The 10,512-nt window shown below is 39.9% G+C and overlaps 1 long non-coding RNA gene across 2 annotated transcripts; it reads left to right on the plus strand.

Annotated features, from left to right (window-relative positions):
* Nucleotides 1-1,610: 1,610 nt before the first annotated feature.
* On the plus strand, nt 1,611-5,839 carry LOC137166506 (uncharacterized). 2 transcript variants are annotated; one of them, XR_010923720.1, is made up of 4 exons: nt 1,611-1,717; nt 2,397-2,458; nt 4,426-4,542; nt 5,669-5,839. It is a non-coding gene; the product is annotated as an uncharacterized lncRNA (long non-coding RNA). The 2 variants fall into 2 exon arrangements; XR_010923719.1 differs by lacking the exon at nt 5,669-5,839 and having other exon boundaries at nt 4,426-4,602.
* The last annotated feature ends 4,673 nt before the right edge of the window (nt 5,840-10,512 follow it).

A 10,512-nucleotide genomic window follows, 5' to 3' on the forward strand; every position in this document is an offset into this window, starting at 1 on the left:
CAAGAGTGTTGTTTGTATCCCTCTGTTACTGCCTGTCTTAACAGGGAAAGTGCTATTTACAGGATCAGTACATGCCAGCTATTATCCTCTGCTGTAAGGAGAAGGAGCAGAAAGAAACAGATGAGGGAATAATGAGAGAGGGTGCCCAGAAGTGAGGTAGGCCATGCAAAAATGTGAGTGTTTTGGGTGGTGAAGCATCAGTGTGGGACTGAACCCTGGTCCAGTGCTGGCATGGGCTTGAGAGGTTTCTTCTGTGAGATTCTGTACCAAACAAACTAAAAGAAAAGCATTGCTGTATCTCATAGCTCTCCGGCTACATGAAGGGGTGCATGTTATACAATTGTATGCAGTTTACTGTAAGCACCAGCAGATGGCCTCACACGCTTGATTTCAGGATATTCAAGAAAATGTACAAATGACTACCAGAATATTTCACTTCTCAGAATAGTGATTATAGCCACACCCCCCTCCCCAAAAAAAGACTTTACCTTTTGTCTGGCCCATACTATTCTAAAGCATGTGGTGGGGGAGAACCTGTTATAATTTATCCAAAAAAGGACTCAAAAATAAACATATTGGTAACAGGAAAACCTCTCCATAGCTGGAAATAAGGATATGACTACTTACTAGCTTGGCAAGCTGCAGTTTCAATCTGGCGTGTAATAGAAACTTACTGGCAGTCAAATTAAGAACTCCTGTGTTCATTTTTTTTTTTAAATAAAGATTGTCCCTCCTAGGCTGGTGTGCTAGAAACAGAATTGAATTTGGAACTCTTCCATGCTTCTGTTAAAATATTGGGAAATCACTTCAGCACTCGAAGCAAGGTGAGAGGTATTAAACTGGCAGCAGTGCTGGGAATTAAACTTGGAAACACTGCTAGAAGTGTGGTTATAAAGCTTGGGCACTGTCCTGACTTCCTTCTTTCTAATACCATTAAATCAACCCTCTGAAAACCAAGTTTATAGGGTTTGAAAGATGTGCTGATAAAGACATTACAGTAAATCTAAGCAATGACTTTTTAATGTAGAGTTTGTAAGTAAGTTTCATGACTAATCTACAATAAACTTAACTGAAATATACCGGCATCTTTCTCTGCTAGTCCTACTGCATGGGGGTTAAAAGTAATTAAAATGTATGGCTTAATTTTTTTTTATAAAGGTTTGTAAACTACACAGAATATGCAGATTACTTTACAGGGAAGGGTATAATTTACTAGACTACTTTATTTGTTACACCTCTAATGAAGCCAAATTTATTTCTAAATCTTTTACTTAATTGTAGTTTCCCAGTTCATGGGTAATATGTGACTTTAACAGTAATATAAGCCTTAACTGTAGTACTTATAATATCTTACTATATTACATCCTCATTCCAAGTGTAGTAACAAATATTGACTGTTTCATTTTAATATCCTAACATGACAGATTTTGTCTGTGGCATGAGCTTATAAGGAAATCTTAGGTTCAAGCCAATGAATGTTAAAACTTACATGGGATCATATGCCACCTTAAAAACAACTCAGTAAATTCGCTTTAAAAATATTCTTAAGAACTAGTGCTCTTTCTGCAGAGCACTTCACAAACCTCAATCTTCTCATCGCACAGGGAAGCAAGCCTTCTGCCCCAAAATGCAGAAACTGACAATGAAGCTACAACTTACTATTTCAAAAGTGTCCACTAATATAGTGAGTCTGTGGAACCCAGCCCCTGACTTTCAAGTAAGTGCCCATATCTCCAATTGAAGTTAGTGAGATCTGTGGGTGCACAGAGCCTCCAGAATCAAGTCTGTAGTGTCACAAGTTAGTTAACAAAAACTAATAGAGACTTTTGAAAATTTAGGCCAAAGTGATTTGGCCAAATCAACAGAAACAGCCTGTTGAAATAGGGAATAGAATTCAGAGTAGATCTTGGCACACGGTCATTGTGCTGGGGGGAAGAAGCTGTGCCTTTCGATTTAAGTGAAAGGAAAAAAATCTTTAGCTCTGTGCTGCCATAGAGACAGCCTATTCCTATTTGTCATGCTCTTGGGAGAGGATGTGTTTTAGAATTCTATTCTGAGACTCTGGAGTTTTGGGTCCAATTCTCTGCTCTAGCACGTGCATACTTCTTGTTTGCTTTAGGCAAGTCATTTAGTCTTTCTTTGCTTCAGTTCCCATCTGTAAATGGGGATGATAGTCCTTCCCTGCCTCATGGGCAGTGTGACGATAAATACATTGAAGACTGAAAGGCACTCAGTGGGGGAGTTAGGCCATAAAAATACCTAAGATAGATGCCCACTGCAACACTTATGTAGATGGTGTTTTACCTAATCAAAGAAAAATAATTTAATTATTCTTTTTTCTTATTCACATTGGGCGTGATTCACCACTGCTGTGCACTGTGTTACACTGTGTAAAGTGGGTGTAAAATGCTACCACTGGTGGAAGTGAATGGAGGCCTGTGTGATCCAAAGCACCCAGGTATTCACACCCTACACACTACTGTGATAATCTTTGAACATAATACACTTTGTGGGGTATCGTTTAAAAACTAAAAACAATACTATAGTGAAATGTATGGACCAATATTATATGTGAAGTTCTGAATTCCCATGTATGTTGACTGCCTAGGAAGGAGTAACTGTGGAAAGGGAGCTGGGGGTCATAGTAGATCACAAGCTAAATATGAGTCAGCAGTGTCGCAAAAAAAGCAAACATCATACTGGGATGTATTAGCAGAAATGGTGTAAGCAAGACATGAGAAGTAATTCTTCTGTTCAATTTCCTGCTGATAAGGCCTCAACTGGAATATTGTCTGGGTGCCATATTTCAGGAAAGATGTGGACACAATGGAGAAAGTTCAGAGAAGAGCAACCAAAATGATTAAAGGTCTAGAAAATATGACATATGAGGGAAGATTGAAAACATGGGTTTGTTTAGTCTGGAGAAGAGAAGACTGATATAACAGTTTTCAAGTACATAAAAAGAGAGAAAAATTGTTCTTAAAGTGCAGCAAGGATGGTTTAAGTGGGACATTAGGAAAAACTTCCTAAACTGTCAGGTTAGTTAGCACTGGAATAAATTGCCTAGGGAGGTGGTAAAATCTTCATCACTGGAGATTTTTAAGAGCAAGTTGGACAGACACCTGTCAGGGATGGTCTAGATAATACTTGGTCCTGCCTTGGGTGCAGGGGACTAGAAGACTTCTTAAGGTCCCTTCCATTCCTACGATTCTATGTTACTAGAATATGTTCAAGACTAGACAACCTTGACTTGGTAAAGATGTTAAATAGGTCTGTCCTAAACAAAGGAATGGGGGTTTGCCTCAGTTTACAGATAAGCAATAAACAATACCATCAAGACAGCAGGGGAGGAGATGGCAGAAAACAGAACAATTTGCATTTCAGCAAACACCATGGGGGGAAGGAAGAGCATGGAGCCTCCTTCACCACTAGACTCCGTGTCATCTTGCTCCTAGCTTGAATAAAGTTTAGGTTGTGGGATAACCTTCAGAAGAATCTGTTTCAAAGGTTTACTGCTCTATAAAGCTACGCTGCTATTTTTGGCACACTAGCTTGAGCAGAGCTAGAGCTATAAACACCCCCCAGCTCCAAATGTAGACAGCCTCCGTGCTTCCTGGCTCTTCTAATCCTATTTCAGGTTCCCCAGCCTGGTTCCTCATTCTTAGTTCCCTTGACTACTCCTGTCTTCTTTCTTAGCTCCCTGGTATTGGTATGTTTTTATAGCTCCACTCTTAGCTATGGTGCTTCTTGCATGACTCAGCCTGGAAACAATAGAAATCCAATTGCATCCTACAACAATACACCAGGGAGCTAACAAAGACACTGCAGTGTCCCAACTCCACTTTCCTTTACGTCAATAGCAATGTATCTTAAAAAATAAACTATAGTTTCGTGGTCTTGGACTTAACGCCTTTTAATTGATAAGCTGAAAATTCTTAAATTTTCTTTGCAATGTAACTTAGGTGTTAGTTTTGGAAAAACAATTAATGAATGTTTAATGGGCCTCAGTAGCATATCGTTGTACACAATGCAACAAACTGACATGACAAAAAAAATGACAGAAAATAGAAGTGTAGTATACACAGCAGATAAGACATAGACAGGAAATACACAAGTTCAGAAAAGCAGGGAAAAGGAATGTTCCTTCAAGCTTTCTTCTTAAAGAGATCAGAACTACCATAGTAGGTCAGACCATTGGTCCATCTAGTCTAGTATCCGGTCTCAGTCAGTGGCCCATGCTCGAGCTTCAGGGGCATGTATAGAACAGGGAATTTTGGAGAAATCCAACCCTGTCTTCCACTCCTGGTTCCTGGCAGTCAGAGGTTTAGGGTCACCCCAAGTGGGTTTGCATCCCTGACCATTTTAGCTAATAGTTATTAGTGACCCTATTCTCCATGAACTTACCTACTTCTTTTTTGAACCCAGTTATAGTTTTGGCCATTACAACATCCCCGGCAATGAATTCCATGGGTTAACTGTGTGTCGTGGACACCTAACTGCTGAAACCACTGTTCCCTGCACAAGTAAAACAGAATGACTATGGTAAACTCAATTAACTCAATATTTGGTTCTGTAATCTAGTCAGGAGAGAATTAAATAAACATCAGCTCCCACTATGTTAGATCTTTTTTTCTTTCGGTATTTGCTGAAGTCATAGCTCATGTCATTGACGGCCCTAAAAAGATTCTCCCGTCACCTAACTGATGTAATTCCAAAGTAAACTCCATTGAAATCAATGGAGATGTGCCAATGTAAGTAAGAAGAAAAAAAGCTCTGTGGTTTTTCAAATGAATTTAACATCCATGTTTAATTGTGGTTTAAATTAGGTTGTGGACCACCTGCGTGAACAGGGCCAAATGATAGAACTTGGTTCAAAACTCATGCTCTAGCTAAGATATCCCACTTAGGTAAATCATAGATGACCACCCTGCCTCAACAAGCCATAATCTCTTCTGATCACGACAACAGCTCAAACTGTGCTTAAGCATGGTTGTTAAATTTGGTTGAAAGATTTGTGTAGATGGAGCCAGTGAACGACTGAACTCAGAACACCCATTGCTAAAAACATTAAGATATTATTCAGCTACTGGCAGAAGTATAGACTGGCAGAGGCAATCCTGCTGAAAATAAAGTTTTTTGCTTTACTTAAAATTTTTAAAAGTGTCTGCAAATAAGTGTCTGGCCAAATAAAAATGTTTTGTCTACCTTCCAGTAACTGTGGCTGCACCATGAACCACACCTCTACTAAGTTTCCAACCGTAACTTTTCAGCTTTATATAAATGTGTGTATCTGCAATATGAAGTGTCAGTCCAAATCCTGATTGATCATTGGATGGTGCTCACTGCAATGTTTTTCCCCTCACCTCAGAGAATACTGAGACGCTGAAGCGAAACGCCTTTAAAAAAATGTAGAAAAGTACTGAAGGGCAATGAAACAAGCAACCTGTAATATTTTGTCTAATTTTGTAATACAAATACAAAGTATCAGTGGTGTTGGTGTATTTAACACCATTTTTCTGCTGCTTAAGAGTACAAACATGAGAACAACTTTTCTCTTTGAACAACTTGTAGTTGAGTTTTCAAACATAATTGAGCTGTATAGATCTTTCAGACTGACAGGGCATACTGAAATATTTTCTCACCCTCTTTCTCAACAAATCCTGCTCAGAATTTATGACTGGAGAGTGATCTTTAGGGCCAAAGGACATACAAAATAAGAAGAGCACCTTGCCCTTCCATTCAAGGATCTTCAAAGTTCTTTACAAAGACTGATTGAATTAATACCTCTTTGAGCAGGTTAGTAGTATTATACATAGTTTATAAACAAGAAAGCTGAAGTGTAGTCAAATATCTAACTTGGTCAAGGTCATAGATCATCTGGGAAAGGGCTGGGAATAGAATCCCAGTCTCCTATCTTCTAGTCCTGCATTTTAACCATATAAACATCCTCCCTCCACTAAAAGGTAATGAAATTACTAAAGAGGAACATTGCTGATGAATTTTTCATTTACAATGGGCCTGATTCTTCAAAGTAGCTTCTAAATCTGTGCTTACACATTCTTGAGTGCAGAGCTGGTCAAAATTTTTCTTCATGTCTTGATAGCTGAAATTTTATTCAGTGCAATATGGCTTTTTTTTTTTTGGTCAAAATAGAATTTTTTATGGGAAATGCCCTTTGTAACAAAAAATGGAATATATATATTATTTCTTTTGGCAACCAAAACCTGAAAATTTTTGGTTGGTTGGGTGAAAGTTTTTAGTAAAACCAAACATTTTTTGCTCAAACAGGTGAAATATTTTGGTCTATTTAGTGGTTTTTTTTCTTTTTCTTTCTTTCTTTCTTTTTTTTTTTTTTTTAAAACTAAAAAAAAAAATTATAGCAGAATTTTGGGGAAAATGAATACATTTTCCACATTTCTTGAAATGTTTAATGGGGAATCCTCCCCCCATCTCCTGACCTGCTCTAATATCTACATCAAAAAGGCTGAGGTTTCAGATTAGTTTTAAAAGCTCCTTTTGGAACTCCCCAACGCCTCCCCCTGCCTTTACTCTCTCTTTTATTTTTCTCTCTTTCTCTCACCCTCCTCACTGGATATCCATTTGCTGAAAAGTGCTGATACACTAATTAGATTGTCTGTGCTCTCTAAACCCTCAGATCTTTATTCAGATTGCTGGCCAGTAATTTTCTCCCTGTTTTGGTTCTGAGCCTTTTTCTGCCTAGAAACACATCATGACACACCCTCCACTGCTGCCCAATCCATTTTCCTGCTGACACAGTATGTTTGCTGCTTGTCCCAACCTAACCTCTCACTGTCTCTGTGTGCAGACATTCTGTTATTTAGCCGCCTGTTGTTGATCAGATGTACTTCTATAAACACACAGAATAGGGATAGACAGTCTGTGAGACTGAGAATGTTAACTCATATTGTGCTTCATTTAGCTGCTACTCAAAATGATAAACATAACAGATCAGATTCTGCATTGGCAGAGACAAATGATTGGCCAGGAAGAAAGTTACAGCAGATTTTAGGTGTAGCAGAATTTTTCTATTCATCTTTTCTAGAGATACTGACATTCTTTTATGGACGGACACTTGGTAGCAAACTTAGAATGATGGAAAAGTTTCCATTACATTAGCCCTTGTTTTCTCTTCTGGGCTGACCCAGTTCCCACTGTAAGAAATTATTGCCACACTTTTTATTTACACACTTCACACTTAGGCCCTGATCCTGCACTGAGCTCTATGCAGGCACAGAGATCCACCCACACAGAATTCCTTGCAGGATCTGGACCTGACTCAGTGACACCCTCTTTAACACAGAATCTGGAATGGGGGCAGTCGCTGAGTAATGTGTACGTTCATCCAAAAAGGGCCTCACTGAGGGCCTGATTCTGATGTGACACCACTGAAATCAATGGAATTACAACAGTGTAAAAGTACAGAATCAGGTTGTGAATGCAGATCTTGTGGAAGAGAGAACATTGCACTTTCTAGCAACCAGCATAAATAATTCCTTTTCGCTGTCGATGTACTGGCCTGGCCTAAGGATTTTGGGGAGATTTTAGTCTGTACGTGGTGGAGAACCTTTAGGTTTCCCCCAGACTCCTGCTGCCAGAAGGGGATCCCAGCAGCATATTCTTATCCACCTTTGCTGTTAATTTTTATTGCTTTATATTTTCAAGGCTCTGCACAATGAAAAGGGACAGAGATTAATTTTTGTTTTTTTAAATGAAAATTGAGATTCTTCATGGGGTCAGAAGGCTGGAGCTGCTAACAAGGAGCTCATGTGAGCTCTCTGTTAAGCTCTCAGTATAGTGTGGAGCTGTGAAAGGCATCTTTCTGGGGTGTCTTTCCAGGACAATCTTCTGTGGAAACTCTCTCTTCTGGATGAGAGAGGGATGTGTATGCTGATGTCTCGATCATTCCCTGCCCCCACAGGGAAAAAACTATCCCAGAGAAGCTGCAGTGTCCCATAGGGTTAGAAAGACCAAGGGCAGTTCCAGAGTTCATTGATATTTGTTTTACCAGAGGAAGCTGTTACACAAGCCACAAAGCTAAGATCCTGACTGAGAGTCAAGCTTCCCTACCATATGGTATCTTTGACTCTAGGATTTTGGTTTGGCCCAAACAGTCCAAACAAAAAACAGTCCTGGCCAGCAGTGAATCTGGATCCAGATCTAATCAAACTTGCTCAAAGTTTAGATCTAGATTTCCCTCTTCTTTATGGTTGAAATTTGGAGCTGTGCATCTTGGAGCACCAAATGAAGCCATCTTTGGGTTCTTGTGAATCCAAAAAATATAGGGAGAGGTTCTGTCCTCTGACCAGATGCCCATATCCCACTGTGGCAATGTATAAAGACTGGTGCTTGGTAAGCAAAAAGGGTCTGTTTTTCAATCCTGTTAGCTGAATTGTAGCTTCACATGACTGAAAAATATTCTTACAGCTTGGTAAGATGCTGGCTAACACCTATGAAGCCACGTTCATTGACTATGTGGTAGCCTAGTCTCTCATCTCAGAACACACCCTTCTGCATGTCTCATGTGCCCCCTGCACTAGGACTTGCAAATAGCCCAGCATAGGGCTGATTATAGAGGCCTTACACTGTGCTAGTGCTGGGGAAATTATTCTATGATCCTTAGGGCATAGTCCTGGCCCATGTATATGATTGCAGTGGCATATTGGGTCCAGGTTAAAGGACAGAATCTATATGTAACAGGATAAACTGCTCCTTGGGCTGGAGAGCCTGAGGCTAAGCCAACTTGATTGCAGAATCAGCCCCACCTGAGGGCAATCAGGCAATTCCCCACAAAGAGCAGAAGGTGGCTGCAGTAATGGAAGGGAGAGCTATGCTTAAGTTCTAATAAAGCTCAGCTGGGCAAAGAGGTGGACTGTGAGCTAGGTAGGAAGTTCAAAGTGGAAGGGAAAGCTTCCTAGACAGGGAGGTCTGGGAGAAACCCTGAATAAGTAGGGAAGAGTCTGAGAGACCTGGAGGGATACTTAAGAAGTCTTGTGAGGGAAGAAGCGGTAGAGGGAGCCTGCAGTGCAGGTAAAGAAGCAGGCCTTGTTGGTCAGTACAGAACTCTGGGCTGCAACCCAGAGTACAGGGTGAGACTGGATTCTCCTAGCCTGTTGTAAGGGGACTGCTGATTCAGTCCTGGGGTTCTCTGAGGGATAGCCCCAGAGAAAATGGAAGGACTTCTTGTGTTAAAGACATTTTGGGACACTTAGGTTAGACCACTGTGACTCTGATAGGTATATACTTAAAATGGTGATTCCCCTGGAGGGCTGAGTCACTGAAAGAGAAATCACCAGGGCTCTGGACTGACCACAGGCAGGGGCATGCTAGAGAAGCAAGAGAAGAAGCATGCTGTGTCATGACTGACCACGAGTGTGTGGCTAGCTGTGAGTGGACTCATTTACACTATCTCCTCTTATTTTTATTATGAATATTTTTAGGGCAACAAAGCTGAACTGATCAGAGATCAAGTGCCCAGATTCTTGAAGTGGGCATTATAGAAAGTGACAATTAATTAAAATATCAAACACTTGAGAATGCTGTTGATTTTATTTGAGTAGGATTTTCAAAAATACTCAGCACTGATCTAACTGTCCTGTCTAAGTCAGTCGCAAGACTCTTGGTGATCTCAATGGAAGCAGAAGTGGGTCAATGCTGAGTGCTTCTGATAATCCTTCCTTCAGATTTTCATGTTATTTCAGGTAAATAACATGAAAATGCTCCTATAATTACCAGTTGCAAATTCCATGTGTGTATTGAGGTTAACTTATATGCAATTACTCTTATTTGTAATGTGGTAACAATTAGCTTGTGGGCTCTTGCCCTGTCTTCCAATGAGTGTGTGGTTGTACAGTACACAGCACAGTGAGGCCTCAAAGAGCTTACAGTAGTGTCTCCTTTCTTTTTTTCAAAAGGATATTTTCCCCCTACCCCATGTTAAAAGTTCACTTCGAGTGGAGATACAAATATAACATTAAGCCTTGTGGTAGCACTGTCAGGGCAAGACCAACTGGAAGGCTGCATTTCTCCATTTCTGCTATGTTTATTAGGCCATTACTTGGCCCATATGTTTGACACACCATCTTGTCATCCTTGAAGGCATTTATGAAGTTTCATTTATTTCCTTTATGATGATTTAATATGCCACAGAGTACTATACTCATGGGTTTTCTCCTGGAGCCCAATTGTTCTGTGATTCATTTAGACATATTGACCTTGAGAGATGCTGGAGAATTTTTCCTAGTGGAAGTTGATTTTAGATGGATTTCTGATAGTTATGACTATCAGAATAGTCATAACTATTGAACTTTGTAGGTCTGTATCCACAGAACCTATTTTAAATCCAGACAGACTGACCTATATTTGTGCTGTGCTTATGAGATGTCAAGTCTGATGTATGTTTTTTTCTTACAGTAGCGCTTTCTTGATAATTACATGTAATTTTTAAAGTTATGTTTTACTGTTTCTCCCACAGTGCAGTTCCCAGGACTGGGA

This window comes from Emydura macquarii, unplaced genomic scaffold (genome assembly GCF_026122565.2).
Source record: "Emydura macquarii macquarii isolate MOO-44397 ecotype Brisbane River unplaced genomic scaffold, CSIRO-AGI_Emac_v2 contig_2863, whole genome shotgun sequence".
Lineage (NCBI taxonomy): Eukaryota > Metazoa > Chordata > Testudines > Chelidae > Emydura > Emydura macquarii.